At 46.7% G+C, this 15214-nt stretch overlaps 2 long non-coding RNA genes across 7 annotated transcripts in view; both read right to left on the reverse strand.

The window, feature by feature from the left end:
• Positions 1-5757, reverse strand: part of LOC104860027 — an 8668-nt gene extending 2911 nt beyond the window's left edge. Inside the window, exon 1 of the long non-coding RNA XR_779547.2 lies at positions 5620-5757. This is a non-coding gene — a long non-coding RNA (uncharacterized LOC104860027). The remainder of the gene's footprint in view (positions 1-5619) is intronic.
• A 9-nt stretch (positions 5758-5766) lies between these two features.
• LOC104860026 overlaps positions 5767-15214 on the reverse strand; it is a 29548-nt gene continuing 20100 nt past the window's right edge. Inside the window, exons 1-7 of one of the 6 annotated variants that reach the window (XR_004516187.1) lie at positions 14536-14784; positions 12566-12653; positions 10541-10925; positions 9353-9437; positions 8001-8135; positions 6115-6197; positions 5767-5805 (exon numbers count right to left, since the gene is read on the reverse strand). This is a non-coding gene — a long non-coding RNA (uncharacterized LOC104860026). Of the gene's footprint in view, positions 5806-6114; positions 6198-7985; positions 8136-9352; positions 9438-10298; positions 10926-12246; positions 12654-14535; positions 14785-15214 lie in introns of those variants that run through there. The other 5 variants (XR_004516186.1, XR_004516190.1, XR_779546.3 and 2 more) reach the window with 5 other exon arrangements.

Below are 15214 nucleotides of genomic sequence, written 5' to 3' on the forward strand. Positions count from 1 at the left end.
CAGTTGGGTTTCCTCTCTTTTCTCCCACTTTTTTTTTTTTTTTTTAAAGAACCAATAAGTAGGTTATTCCAGCCTCAAAGGCAGCGAAATGAATTATGGATGATTCAATGGATGGAACTGAACAGATAAAAACTGGGGCAAAAATAGCTAATTAAATCAAAACTCAAAAGGTATGCATTAGACCGGGGGAACTGTTTATTAGTTATGTGGAAAAGAATTCAGAGGCTTGGTACCTAAAGGAATAAGAACTTCCCAGAGGAGAAAACCCAACAGCTCAGTCCACAAAGGCTTCCACCAGGTAATACTCAAGAACAGCGCTGTTGGGTGGGGAATTTCGCTCCCGGGGTGCCGCCACCTGCCTTGCAAGCTCAAGGACCTGAGTTCTATTCCCAGTACCAACAGCGGAGCTGGGACACCTCGGACACACCTCTGACCACCAGTCAAGCTGAAACAAAGTAACAGCCAGACTCACTCACGCTCCACCCACGGAGCTAGGAAAAACCCTGAGCCCAGGAAGGAGCCCCCTAGCAACCGAGAGGCCTGGAAGGCCCCTGACCTAGTCATTGCTCTCTGGGAGGAGGCTTCTGGTCTCTGTGAGCCCACAGACGATTCGCACACGTGACGTACAATAGAAATAGAGCCTCCCGGAGAGGCATGGTTCTTTCAGTCACTCAGATATTTATGGAGCTCCTGAGGGCACAGTACATGCGTGCTCAGTTCCTGAGATTGCTCAACATCTGAGAGTTGCTCTAGATGGATTTTCCCCCCGTTGGCAGTACTGGGGATCGACCCCTTTGCGCTGGGGAACGAGCTCTTTGCACAGAGCTACATGCCTAGAACTCTTTAGATTATTGGAGACAGAGTCTTTTGAAGTAGCAAGTTTCAGAAGCCAGGCTCCGGTCTGCGATGCTTGTGCCTCAGCCCCTAGAGTGTACCACCATGCCCAGGTTGGAGCCCCATAGAAATGTAGGTATAAGAAAACACACACACGGCGTGGGTGTAAAAACCAGGCATGGTGATGTAGTTCTGAAATCCCACTTCTTGGGAGGCTGAGGCAGGAAGATCACCATGAGGTCAAGGCCAGCTGGGGATACACGGTGAGTTCAAGGACAGCCTGAACTACATAGCAAGACTCTGTCTCAAAACAAACAAACAAACAAACAAACAAACAAACAAAAATGTTCTGGCTGGCCTAGGTCATATAGCAATAGTCTGTCTCAAAAAAACTACTCCAGGGCCTGGGGATTTAGCTCACTAGTTCCACTGCCTGCCTTGCAAGCACAGGGTTCCGTGTTTGATCCCCAGTATCAAGAAGAAGAAAAACAAAAACTACTACATAAATAAGGAAGTGTGGGTAGGATCTTTGTCAGGGAGCAGCTGTGTGTGCATATGTTTATAAAGATGCCGCAGTTGGCTTGACATGCCTGGCCCCTGGAAGGCTACCTGAAAACTGATCGTGGAGAAGACTTTGAGACTAGAACAGCATGGGGATAAGGCGGGAGAATCACTTTTTCCCCTCAGTCCTGGGGATTTGCAGTGAGCTACAACCTCAGCCTTTTTTACTCTGCGGGGAGGGGCTTGAACTACTTGTTAGGCAGTTCAGGCTGGACTTGAACTCACTATGTAGCCCAGGCTGGCCTCAAACTTGCAGCAATCCTCCTGACTCAGCCTCCGGAGCGCTGGGGTTATAGGTATGTGCCACCATTCCCAGCCTTGAGAGATGTCTTGAACCGGACTCATTCCATTCATTGGAAATCATTCCAAGACATCTCCAATTCCTGGGTGTGGAAAGCCCATGGAGGAAACAATTGTCTTAACTTCTTCGTGTTTCCCACAGTGCTTAGCACATTGGGGCACATAATGGGTGTTCAAAAATATTTGGCATATAAAAAGTAATCTCACTCAATGCCAATTACCCTTAGACTAGAAGTTAAAATCAACAATTCTGAGTATTTCTTTAATGCTGTCTGTTTTAAAACATGTCTTTTAGCTGGGTGTGGTAGTTCATGCCTGTAGTCCTAGCACTCAGGAGTGGAGGCTGAGACAGGAGGATCACCAGGAGTTCAAGAGCAGCCTGAAAGAGACCCTGCCTCAAAAAATAAAATAACACAGAAAAAGCAAAACAAAGTAAATAAATACCCTTCAATAATAAGTAACAGATATAGGTAACCTCAAAATTTCATTATTACCAGAAAAAAAAATGCTATTTTGTCTACTTGCAAGAGATTAGACCTAATGACTATCACTATACTGCGTGAGGCTCTTGGAATCTACTACAATCTATCATTGCTTTTTGCTTTATTGTCCTGTATATGAAGGGTAGGGAGCAAAACTGTCCCACTGCCTCTCCTGGCTCTCCTCCCCCAGCGGGTACTTTTATCTTGCTTTTTCCTCTTTCTCTCTGCCCAAGTTCACTCTGCAGAGCCAGTGTCTCTCTCACTCTTCACTTCTACTTTTTCAAATGAATCTTATTACTACTTTTCCCTCATTTCGCTCAATTCTTTGTTTGTGAAGAGAAGGGGGGAAGTTGCAAGGCTGATGAGCTGCACTTGCCAGTGAATTAACCACTTCTGTGCTTAAGGAACATGACCACAGCATCGTTAAACTAGAACCTGTTTTACTCCACTGATTCCCTCCTCTCTGACTGGTGGCTGTTTGCTTTCAGAATGTCATTTCCTACTAAAGAAATTAGTTGGCAAAATGCCCAGAGGAAATGGATTTCACCAAGTGAAGTTTTGACAATACACCTGTTAGTTTTTTGTATCTGCTTGCTCTCTGCTAGCAAATTCAGATTATGAGAAATTGCATTCACTGCCTTGCATAATATAAAACAATTCAAGCTGGGTGAGGTGGTATATGACTGTAATCCCAGCATTCTGGGAGGCTGAGGCAGGAGGATCATGAGTTCAAACCCAGTTTACACAACTTAGCAAGACTGTGTCTTAAAAAAAATTTTTTTTAAATGGTTTAGAAATGTAACTTAGTGTGAGGCCCTGAGTTCAATCCCCAGTACTGCAAAAAAACAAACAAAATAGTTCTGGACTTCTGGGAAGGTACAGTATCTACTGTAGGATTCCAAGTACAATTTTGGGGAGCTTGAAAAAGAGAATAAATTTAATTTGGGTAAATTATGGATGTTTTCATTTCTAAAATTCACAGAACAAATTAGTTTGATGTTGAGTGAAATCACAGGCACCAACAGATGAAAAGCACAGAACCGTAGTCAGCGCGTAAGGTTTGTTAGTGGTTGGATGAAAGCCCAGCTAACAAAGTCTCAGCTCCTTAATGGGAGGAAGCCCTCAAACTCAATGGAAAGAAGTTAGTCCACCAGCACTCAGGAGGCTGAGGCAGGAGGATCACTGTGAGTTCGAGACCAGCCTGGGCTGCATAGTGAGTTCCAGGTCAGTATCAACTACATAGTGGGACTCTGTCTCAAAAAAACAAAACAAAACAAAAAAGAAGTTAGTCCATCTGGGTATGGTGGCCCTGCCTGTAACCTCAGCACTCTGGGAGGCTGAGGCAGGAGGATTGCAAGTTTGTCCAGCCTGGGCAATTTAGGGATTTGCAGGAGTCAGGTAGTAATCCAGGGGGAACATCTTTTTTTTTTTTTTTTTTTCCAGGACCATACCAAGCCTTTATTATGGAGAGAATCTACCTGGATGCCTCCAAACAAAGGAGAGAGAACAGCACAGGGAGCTTCTTTTATAGGAACGGGGTGGGGTTAGCCTGAGCAGGTGTGGAGTGAAGTGAGTAAGTATTAAGAGATTGGAGGAGCCTGTGACATCAGTAGCTGTTGGGAGGTAGCAAGTATCAGGTTACCCTTTGGGTGGGAGAAGAGGCATGCTGGGAAGCAGCCCGTCCTTTGCTGGGAGAAGCCGTATTTTAACGTGGAGGCTGCTATTCCATGTGGCAGCCATCTTAAGGCAAGGGAAATCTAACATTCCAGGCTTCTGTTTTATGGTTATTGGGTGAAGGTCTCTAATTCTGGAGCTGCTTCAAGCTGACAAAGGGGTGAAGGTGGGGGCTAAATCTGGATCTGCTGTGGGCAGTGGTAGGTGGGGGCTTCTTCCCTTTGCGGCAGTGTCTGATACTGTGCCGTGATGAGTTCTGTGACTGTCTGGCCTGTAAATGCCCTCCTGCATTTCTGCAAGAGATTTTGAAAACAGTGAAGCAGACAGGGCCCTATCATGACTAAAAGACACTACAAGCCAGTGGGTCCAAAAGGGAAGTAGCCAAGGCATAATTCGGGGAAGCCAGGGAGAGGGCTGCTCTGTTCCCCAAGAATTCCATCATCTTTTTCGCTCTTCCATGAGCTGCTGTAATTATTTAACCTTTGCTTTAACAGTCCCTGACTGGTTAACAAAATGACAGCGTTCTTCACCTGGCACCTGGCACGTTTCCCCTTGGGCCACTGTCAGCATGTCAAGGGCCCTTCTATTTTGTAACACGACTGCTGCTAGAGAATTATATCTTGTACTGTATTTAAGGACTGGCTTATTTTATCCATGTCTTCCGAAATCTCTACGGACAGGGCCTGATGGAAACGTGTTGATATAGAAATGCCCGCTATACCCGTAGCCATCCCAGTGAGGACCCCCGCTCCCATTCAGAGGGGACCAGAAGGGGAGCAGCCCTTTTCTGACTGTTCTGTGGGAGAACTTGTTTAGACATCTGGGCTTCTGGATAAATGGTCATGGGAGGGCTAAGGAAGGGTATGTAACAGCAAGGCCAGACCAACGGAGGCATCGGAACGCCTCTTGATGACATATGAAACAGGCTGTTGGACAGGCAGATCGGACGCTCTTCTGAGACAAAGAGGGAGCAAGTAGGGCAACTGATGTTGTCATTTTGCTCCGTGCATGTCAGGTGAGTGGTTTGTGTAGGGAATGGGAGACCCATAGCGAACAAAGGGTCCCAGAACTGTGGATAGATTGTCAGTATTTGAGACAGGTTAAAATCTAGGGGGCTGGGAATTGGAGTGAATGAGCAGGGGTAGATGGACATAGACATCCCACAGTCTGAGATAGTGGAGGGCGGTAGTAAATAGGCATTGCTTTTGAGACTGGGTTATCTGGTTTACCACTTGGAGATCTATCCCTTTACAGGGAGGTGCAGTTGTGGATCTCAAAAGTCTATCGCTAGGGGCTGTGCATTGACTGCCTCATTTGGTTATTCTTTTCTGCTGGGTGTTTAACACCAAGTTAAAGTGAGACCTGTGTTAATCAATATGAACATCTTGCTATCTGTCAAGGTCAGTTAAGTCTCTTTAGGCATGATTTTTTTGTTGTTGTTGTTTTTTGTGGTACGGAGGAATCGAACTCGGGTCCTTGCGCTTGCGAGGCAGGCCACCGAACAGCTGAGCTAAATCCCCGGCCCTAGGCATTATTTTGGAACCATACACAGAGCCTCTCAGCTCCTGTCAGTGTCAGCCGTTAGGATGGGTCACACGGACCTTGCCTGACCAAGTTACTTTTAGTGAAAACTTGGGAGATTTTTGTTGCTGTTGATCCTCCTTTGGCACACGTTACATGTGTCCTCTGGTGTCCAGCAACCTCCCTGCTCAGGAGGTTGGGTGACTGACCAAACATGTAAGGCACTGTAGAAAAGGTTCCTTCATACCTTGAATCTCTGATGACCTTGGAGGGCCAGGGCCAAAATATTGGCGGTCTTCTTAACCCAGTTGCCTTTTAGTGTTGGTCTCTGCGCTTTGGTGGTTGAACACCCAGAAGAGACAATCAGTGATATCAGTAGTACAGTAGGAGCTTAATTATCATAGCTTTATCTGGATAGCAAGCACCCTGGAATCTAAAATACAGTTAGAGGGCTGTTATTTTATCATTCGTGGTTATTCTAGTAGTTGAGTTCCTATAGACTATTAACAGAAAAATCTTTGAATCAAGAGCCACACATAATAATAATATTTTAGCATGGCAATCATGGTGACATTTTCTTTGCAACAAACTTAGATATGTATCTCAGTAAAAAATAGCCATTGTTAAATGTATTTATTCCCTTATAAAAACACATTAAAAAAAACCCCAGGAAACTCTTATTCAAGTCATTATCTTTTGATTAGATGCCATCTAGGGAAAGTGTATGGGCCTCCAAAGGTACCTGTAATCATGAGCAGGTGCAGCAGAAGAGAAGGGCGAATACTGGATCAAAAGGTCATCGCCATAAGCAATATACTGGAAGACCTGTACAGTCAGGAAACATGAATACATTTTGTACACCAGAAAAGTAGTAATAATAACAATTATAATTATATGAAACCTTATGTCCTATAGTGTAGCCTGGTACCAAAGGGATCTTTTTTAATAACACCTTGTTTTTCCACAGAAAATACTATATTTTGAAGATGACCATTGTGAACATATCACAATAACATTTAGAATGCAACCCTTTGATGATAACCAACGTAAACATTTTATAACAACATATTTAGCGATGTTTATTGAAAGTATCTCTTCCCACAAGGCTATGAAAATTATTGGGGCTCCCATTAGTGAACAAAGACCAGAATAAATTTTTCTTTTTCTTTTTCGTACCGGGATCGAACTCAGGTTGTGCTTGCGAGGCAGTCATTGGAACCACTGAGCTAAATCCCCAGCCCAAGAATAAATTTTTCTGAGCAGCTGCTTCTTTATGAACCAAACAGGAGTCTATCCAAACCTAAAAGTTTATATTTAATTATCTTGACAATTTTTTATTTAACCTGTAAAACCAGGTTGTATAAATTAACAATTTATTTGTATCTTTGATGTCATTTTGATTAAAAAAATAATTGGACAAACATTTTCAAACAACTGGACAGACACAGACAAACATATATATAAGACAATTTATGAGTCTAGAGTACACTCAAAATATAGAGTACACCTATATTTGGCCAACTGAATTATAACATCTCTTTTAGTTAAGACTAGTCAAAACTTTTGCAGGTCGATTCACAGAGATCTCTTAGAGAATTAGAATCAGAAGGACAGTAAATGTAAACCTTTTATAACAAACTTAAAACCAACTAGCAAACATATATATATCTTCTCGACACCTAGGCCTTCTGGTTTTGTGCATCTCTCTTTAGTCTTTTTTTTTTTTCTTTTTCTTTTTCTTTTTGGTAGCGGGGATCAAACACAGATCCTTGTGCTTGCAAGGCAGGAGGTGGAACCACAGAGCTAAATCCCCAGTCCCCAAATCTTTTTATATCAAAAGTATATTTCCTTTATTTGTAGCCTTTTTAAATATATACATTTTCCATCTCATTTACTATAAGCCTTTCATAACAAACTTGGCTTCAGCTGTTAAAATTTTAAAGTGTTCCTTTTTTATTTCCTCAGTGTTTCAGAAAGTACAGAAAGCAAGTTAACCCTATAATTACAATGTAAGAATCTGTAATGTACAAGAAATCTTTTTGTTTGTTTGTTTTTTGGTACTAGGGATCGAACTCGGGTCCCTGCATTTGTAAAGCAGGCGCTGGAACCACTGAGCTAAAGCCCTGGCCCCCAAGAAATCTTTTAAGCATACTAATTAAACATTCCTTAAGTACATTTGCCAATTAGTCAGAGGAGGGAATGATAACACAGTTCCTGCCTCCAGGTGGGTGTAGGGTCAGGAACAGAGATTATTTATGGTGTCCAGTGACATCTGAGATACAAGAACAGCCTATTATGTCCGGTAGCCCTGGAGTTTTATCTCTGCATTCAGTGAAATGTAGAAAATGTGTAACCTTGAGATACAAAGACCCATTTACTTTGTGAGTGAAACAAACAAAAAAAACCTTGTACTGTTTTAGACACAAACTCCCAGCTGGCTTGCAGATACAGAAGGAAGACAACAACCCTTCGAAAGGTAAATTAATTTTTTGTACAAATAAGCAAAAATGAATACCAGAGCTAGCGGAAACTCCCACACTCATTTTACAATAATTTTAAGCAATTAAGTCCAAACAGTAACATACACAAGACAAGAATAAAACAGCATTTTACCATGAGAGGACTCACAGGCAGAAGGACCTTTTATAATGCGGCCAAAAGTAGTCGCTTCTGAGTCTGGGCTGAGGTGGGGGGGTCGCTCAGGCAAGGAGACTGGGGGTGTGGAATAGGAGCCGCGGATGACACAGTTAGGGCTAGATGCACCTGAGAGGGCCAACAGGTTTGAAGGGGTGAGAAAGCAGGCTTGTTGGGAGGGGACTTCCGACCATTTGCCATTGCATTGACAAAAATTGTGTAAATTGCTCAGTATGTTAAAATCGAAAGTGCCATTTTGGGGCCATTGAGATTTATTACCTAATTTGTTACTGAGGTCAAACTTGGTTACAGTGAAAAATGAGTTGTTTGGGCTCAAAGTTGGGTCCCAACGATTCAAGGGGACGACATCGTGCCAGGAGGCTGCCAAGAGGCGTTCAGGGAGGGGGTTTGGATTGTTGGGCACCCGTGTTAGGGTGCGTGAGGAGGACTTATATCCCTAGGAGGAGGCAAAGAGAGGAATGTCTTTGTCTCTCCATATTCCCGGAGCCAGTCCCCCCGGGAAGGGGAGAAAGAGAGGAGTCGTCCAATGCCACGTCCCCCACGGTCCTGGGCCCAGTGGTCTGAGAGGGTCTCTCTGACCAAGAGCTTGGATTGCCAACAAATCCCCGGAGGGAGAGCGGGAGACAGAGGACCCGAGTAGAGGGAGGCTGACTACCTACTCACCCTGTAGTCAGGGACAGGTGTGGATGTGAATCGTCAGAAATGGCAAGGGTACAAGGCCCGGAGGAGGTCCTGGCTCAGCAGATGTGGTCCGGAGGAGGTGGCCCGAAAGGCCAATAGACCCCCAGCCACAGGCGAGAGTGGACCTCCTTCCTCCTGGATCTTGGCACCAGATATGTTAGGTAAAGAGAGCAGAAAACCAGGACCGTGACAAACCTTTGTTATGGGGAGGATCTGGGGCTGTCTCTGAACGAAGGAGAGAAAAGCTGGGAACATCTTGTTGAGGGAAAGGGTGCAGAGTGCAGCCTGGTAGCGTCTTCCCTTCTAAGAAAGATGACGCAGAAGAAAAAAGAAAGGAAAAGAAAGAGAACAAAAGGCCAGGAGCAGTGGTGCATGCCTGTAATCCCAGCTCTCCTGAGGCTGAGGCAGGAGGATCACTGAATTTCAGGCCAACCTGGGCTGCACAGTGAGTTCAAGGCCAGGAGACTGTCTCAAAAAAACAATAAAACAGGGCCAGGGATTTGGCTTAGTAGTTCCCCTGTCTGCCTTTCAAGCACAGGGGCCCAAGTTCCATCCCTGGTACCGCAAAACAAAACAAACAAAGAAGAAATTCTACTTTCATGGAAAACACAAATGAATGAGGAGCTAGGCACTGTGGTACATACCTGTAATTCCAGCACTCTAGGGGGCTGAGCTTGGGCAATCAGAGTTTCCAGCCCAGCCTGGGCAGCACAGCAATTAAGCAAGTTTCTGTCTCAAAAAAAATAAGTAGGACGGGGGATGTAGCTCAGTGCAGAGGCCCTGGGTTCAATCCCTGGTACACACACACACACACACACACACACACACACACACACACGCACACGCACAAGGGAGGGAGGGAGAGAGAGGCAGACAGAGAGACAGAGGAGAGGGACAGCAGGAACCAAGTCACAGATGCCACTTGATTTCCTCCTCTGCGCAGCCCAAAATGGTTTTTACCCCACATTACAGGTGAAGCTGGCACAGGCCACACAGCGATGAGGACAGAGCCGGATCCTAATTCCTGACCTGAGAATGGAGGGATCCCCTCCTTTTCCCGCTGCCAGTGCGTGCATCCCCAGTCCACTAAGAGGACACCTGTTGGCCACACTGGGGCCACAGTACAACCCATGTGGGACATCACTTGCAGAATCACTGCTGTAACATGAAGTTGAATTTCACCTTTGGGAAAGAGAGGGCAAGCGTGTGAAAAGTATTTAACTCCTAGACACTTCGGACTGGAAATCACGCAGATCACAAGGACACACTGAAACACTTGGCTTGGGGAGGAAAAGTGTTGTTTATTATGGAAAGGGAAAGCTCACGTGTACTGTCCTGTGACACAGGACTTGATGGTATTTTAAAATGTCACAAAAGAAAGGAAGGAAAGAGGAGGGGTGCTAATATTTGTAGTGGAGTAAGAGTGTTTGTCATCAGAGATGAATTATAAACATTTAAATCAGAATTTTTCTAGCTGGGCATGGTGGCGCACGCCTGTGATCCCAGCACTCGGGAGGCTGAGGCAGGAGGATCGCTGTGAGTTCTAGACCAGCCTGGGCTACATAGTGAGTTCCAGGTCAGTCTCAACTACATAGTGAGACCCTGTCTCAAATAACCAAAAACAAACAAACAAAAAAAAACAGAATTTTCTGCTCTGAAGCCAAGCATGGCGGCGATGCCGGCAATCTTAGTATTCTGGGAGGCTGAAGCTGGAGAATCACAAGTCCGAGGAACCTTGCCTGTTGTAGTTTTATCTAGATGTACCCCAAAGCCTCACGTCCTCACAGGTCTGGGTTGGGGAGGTGACTGGATCGTGGGTGTGCGATACTTACGGGTTAGTCCACGGATGAGCTTACAGCTAAACGTCAGGTTGAAAGTTGGAGCCTGGTAGAAGTAGGTGGGCCACTGGGGGCGTGGCCTGAAAGCATCCATCTCCCTCCTCCTCCCTTGATTGCTTTCTGCTTCCTGCCTGCCCCGCTATGGGCTGTTTCTTCTCTGCCGTGCCACTTCGCTTTGGAGCCAGCCAACTAAGGACTGAAATGTCTACAGACTGTCTACAAATAAACTCTCCTCCTTTACTTCTGGATGTCAGGTACTGTGTCCCGGTGACTAGAAAATAACCATCTCAAAATGAAAAAGACAAAAGATTTTTCTGCTGAGTGTTTCTTCCAAAACAGCACATATCTCTAGGAATTGATGGCTTGGCTTGATTTGGTCCTGTTGAAAGCAGAGGTTTACGGTTGAAAGTTAGATTTGGTGTCGTTGGGCTGTGGTAGTACATTGCAGATGGAAGCCAAGACCTGGGCCCCAACTCAGGACCAAGCTGCCATTTCACTGGGACAGTTGGAGGGGCCCAGAGCCTCCCAGTGTAGACAGACCATTCCCTCCCACTCCCCACGCCACTCTCTTCAGTGCTAAGACCCCTTGACTGAGCATCACCTTATTGGTCGGTCAGGGTTTTGCCCCACCTCATGCGCACCTTGTAATTTTCCATTCGGTTTTACAGTTCTGTCCCACTTTGTACCCATCTCACCTCTGGGCTTTGCCATATAAAACACCTTCGAAGAGCAGGGTGGGGGGCATCCCACTTTCCAGTCCCCTTTCTGTCTCTCTTAAACAGAAGCTTTCTTTTTTCCAATAAATGTCTCCTACTCGTAGCCTCTGTTGTTCCTAGAATTCATTCTTCAGTTTTAGAGAACACAAACTTGAGTTTCAGATACCTAGCAGGTTTGGGAGTTACATCTGTTCCCCTTGTATCACTACCACCCTGACAGCTCGAGACCCTTAACTTCTGGCTTCCAGCCCAGGATTTCAGCACCTCTTCCTGGCTCCAGCCCCGGGTTTTACTACAAGGAGAGAACATGGTGCACTCTCCATTGGCTAAGATCAAATGGGACAAAACTGCCATTATAGTGCAAGTCAACTGATTTTTAAATTTATTTTTAAATTTATATATGTACGTATATATGTGTGTATGTATTTATTTACTTATTTTGTGGCACTGGGGATTTAACCTAGGGCTTTTACACTGAGCTACACACCAGCCCTTTTTATACTTTTGATTTTGAGACAGGGTTTCATTAAGTTGCCCAGGCAGGACTGGAATTTGTGATCTTCCTGCCTCAGCCACCTAAAAGGCTGGATTATGGGCATGTGCCACCAGGTCCAGCTATTTATTTATATATTTAATTTTTTTCATCAGAGTCATCCTTTATTCAGAGCTTGGGCAATCTGAGTTAGTATACTTTGCCTCTCTATTGTAACCTGGTGCTTTGCACCTGGCCCAGCTATTAATTTTAATTGTGATAAAATACAGAAAACTGGCCGGGGATTTAGCTCAGTGGTTCCAGCACCTGCCTCGCAAGTGCAAGGACGCAAGTTGGATCCCCGGTAACAAGTAATAATAATAATGGTAATAATAATAATAATAAAATAAAATACAGGTAGCACAAAATTTACCACTGGAAGTATAAATCCAGTGGCATCACGTACACCAATGTTGTGTACAACCAGTGTCTGCAGCCCCTCCTGAACTCACCACCACAGGGAGGGCTCCATTCAGAGGGCTGCTGTGTCCAAGTCTGGAAAGTGAGTGCCCTCACCCTCTGGGAAACAACTGCTCAGAGTGAGCCCAGGGCTGGGCAGAGGGGCAGAAGGCCTTCAGCTCTGGCTTCCCCACAGCTCTCTCTCAAGGCCAGCGGGAGTGGGCAGGAGAAGCCAGGGCTTGCCACCCACTCTGCTTCAGCCTTTGTGACCTGCAGCCGTGCTGCCTGAACACAGGCCCAGAAAATAGGTTCAGTAAGGCTGTACTCTAAAGAGAGTCAAAGACTGACTTGCTTGCCCTCTGTTACACTGACCTTTGTGTAGTCCAGGTTTTTGCTTTTGTTTACCATGGTTCTCCCCTGGGAAGGGAACTCTATAGCATGTGTGGTTAGAGAAAAGCAGCTGAAAGATAAAAGTATTTCATGAGCTCATCCACCTTTGTTTATTCATCAACAAACATTTTCAAGGGCCTGGCAGGCAGCAGGGCTTTCACGTGACCACCTCCCCCTGTTCTTGCCAGAACCTCTGAGGCCAATCCGACCAGGGCTGGAGCTGGAGCCCGCCTGGTGCTAGGCCTGCCCAGCCGCCTGCTCTTCGCCAGCCAGGAGATGCGGGCTGGATTCGCTGGCACCAGCTGGGCCACCTGCAGAAGGGACTTCCCTCCTCCACCCTGAATTTCACTTTCCGAATTTCTAAAAGGAGGCCAACACTGCGTCTACTTCCTGGGCTTCTGTGAGGGTGGATGAGATAAACGAGGCCTGCAGTCAGCCCAGTGCTAGCGTCAGCTGGCATTTGCTGCCTGTCACTGGTCACATCTCAGCCTGCACCCCCACGCGGCACACGTTCGTGTTCTCTCCCTTTTCTAGGGGCAGAGGTACTGGGGATTACGTGGGGCTTTCGCTCTGAGCTATGCCCCAGCCTTTTTTATATTTTTTTATTTTGAGACAGAGTCTTGCTAAATGGCTTAGTCATCCAGGTTTGTTTTGTTTTGTTCTCAGTATGAGGGATCGAACTCAGGATCTTGTGCTTGTCAAGTGGGCACAGTGCCACTGAATTACATCCCCGGCCCTTACCCTGATTTGGTTTGAACCCCTTATCCTCCTGCCTCAGCCTCCTTGCCCTTGTGAAGCAGGCGAGGGAACCACTGAGCTAAATCCCCGCCCTTGGGAACATTATTAATAGGCCCATTTTATGAAGCAGAATACAGAGCGCCCAGAGAAGTCGGCCCACAGAAGTGCTGTTCCGCCGTCGCCTGCGGAGCTGGAGCAGCTAATCTCGGGGTGGAGGTGGTGGCTCTGCTGACTGCAGCCCAGGGCCTTGACCTTAGCTGCTGCTGGCCTGCAAAAACCCCGCGACGCCCACCGCACCAGCTCCCTGCCCCGCTGTTCCGGCTTGGCCGCCCACCCCTCCTGGCCGCGCTCTTCCCTGCTCCGGGCCCCTCCCGCTCGCTCTGCCACTGCTACTGCGGCAGCCCAGCTCCCTCTGCATTTCCGCCCAGCCCAGTTCCTCTGCTCTCGGCTGCATATCCACACCCGGCTTTCACAGAGCCCCCCAAGCCAGCGGCTCTGATAGGTGGAGGGAGGCCGTGAAGGAAGGTTTTCACTGTAGACTGAGAGACAGTGGGAGCTGAGCAGAGTTCAGTCGCCCAGGTCGTCCAGTGTTGCAGGTGGTGACCCAGAACTCTCCTGCCCAGGGGCCTAAGCGGGGCCTCTCCTTGATCTGCCGAGCCCGTGGGGCACAAGGGCTCCCTGGAGGACGTGACTAGGGCTCTTTGGCCAGGATACTGAAAAAGCTCGCGGGGTTGTCACAGCCACTGGGACCCTCAGTAGCACCATCCCGGTCCTGCTTGCTCCTGGTTCTCCGGTGACTGCAGGCTGGACAGGAAGCCCCAGTGGGGCGGAGTTGCACCAGGAAGACTTCCAGGCTCCCGGGGCTCCACCTTCGAGACAATCTCAAGGGCCCTTAAGGGGATTTGTTAGGCACATGCATCCCACAGAAAGCTGTGCAACCCTTAGAAGAGAAAAAGAAACTAGAAAGTGCTTTAAGTGTTGAGAAGGCACAGTCTCCAAACTATAGTGTTAGCTAGAAATAAAAAGGAAGTCAAGTGTGGTGGCTCGCGCCTGTAATACCAGTACTTGGGAGGCAGAGGCAGGAGGATCGCCGAGAGCTCAAGGCCATCCTGGGCTACATAGTGAGACCCTGTCTCAAACACTAAAAATGAAAAAACAAAAACAAATCAAGCAAACCAAAAGAAAGCAAATAAAAGGAAAATCAAATCACCTACATGGTATGTGTCCGTTTGTATGATTACATATGCAAGAACATCTCCTGGAAACACAAGAAATTCTGGTGGCTGGGCATGCATTGTTTGTGTTTTTAACTTTTTACCATTTGAGTTTTTTCTATTTTTAAAAAATAACTTACTTAAAACAAACGAAGGTTCTGTCAAGGTAGTAGCATCCAGCCGCAGGCCACCGAGCACCCTTTTCTGAGTCACCTTACCTCCTTGTCCTTTTTTCCACACAGGGCCCGGCAGTGGGGAACAGCATGTTCCGTGTTCCAGGAGCCAGATCCTGTCCAGCCAGTAGGCAGCAGCCGCAGCATCTGTTCTGGGAACACCCAGCCCTTCCCTACCCACTGTCACCACCACCAGGCCCACCTGGCAGGCACAGCCTGGGCACCTCAGCCAACTGGTGAGGCAGGGAGGAAGGAGGAAAGAGGACACAGGCCAGCTGGGCTTGGGACACTGGATCCCCGACTTCATCACAAAATAGCTGGGCTCCCATCCTGGCCCCAACGCTGGTTGGATGAGTAAACTGGGGCAAGGTTTGAGGGTGTTTTTGTTTTGTTTTGTTTTTTGGTACAGGGGATCAAACTCTTAGGAACTTGTGCTTGTGAGGCAGGCGGCGGAACCACTGAGCTAAATTCCTGGTCCTTGTTTTGGTTTTTTGAGACAGGGCCTT

Source organism: Fukomys damarensis, unplaced genomic scaffold, assembly GCF_012274545.1.
Source record: "Fukomys damarensis isolate Sample0158 unplaced genomic scaffold, DMR_v1.0_HiC HiC_scaffold_7, whole genome shotgun sequence".
NCBI classification, from domain to species: Eukaryota; Metazoa; Chordata; class Mammalia; order Rodentia; family Bathyergidae; genus Fukomys; species Fukomys damarensis.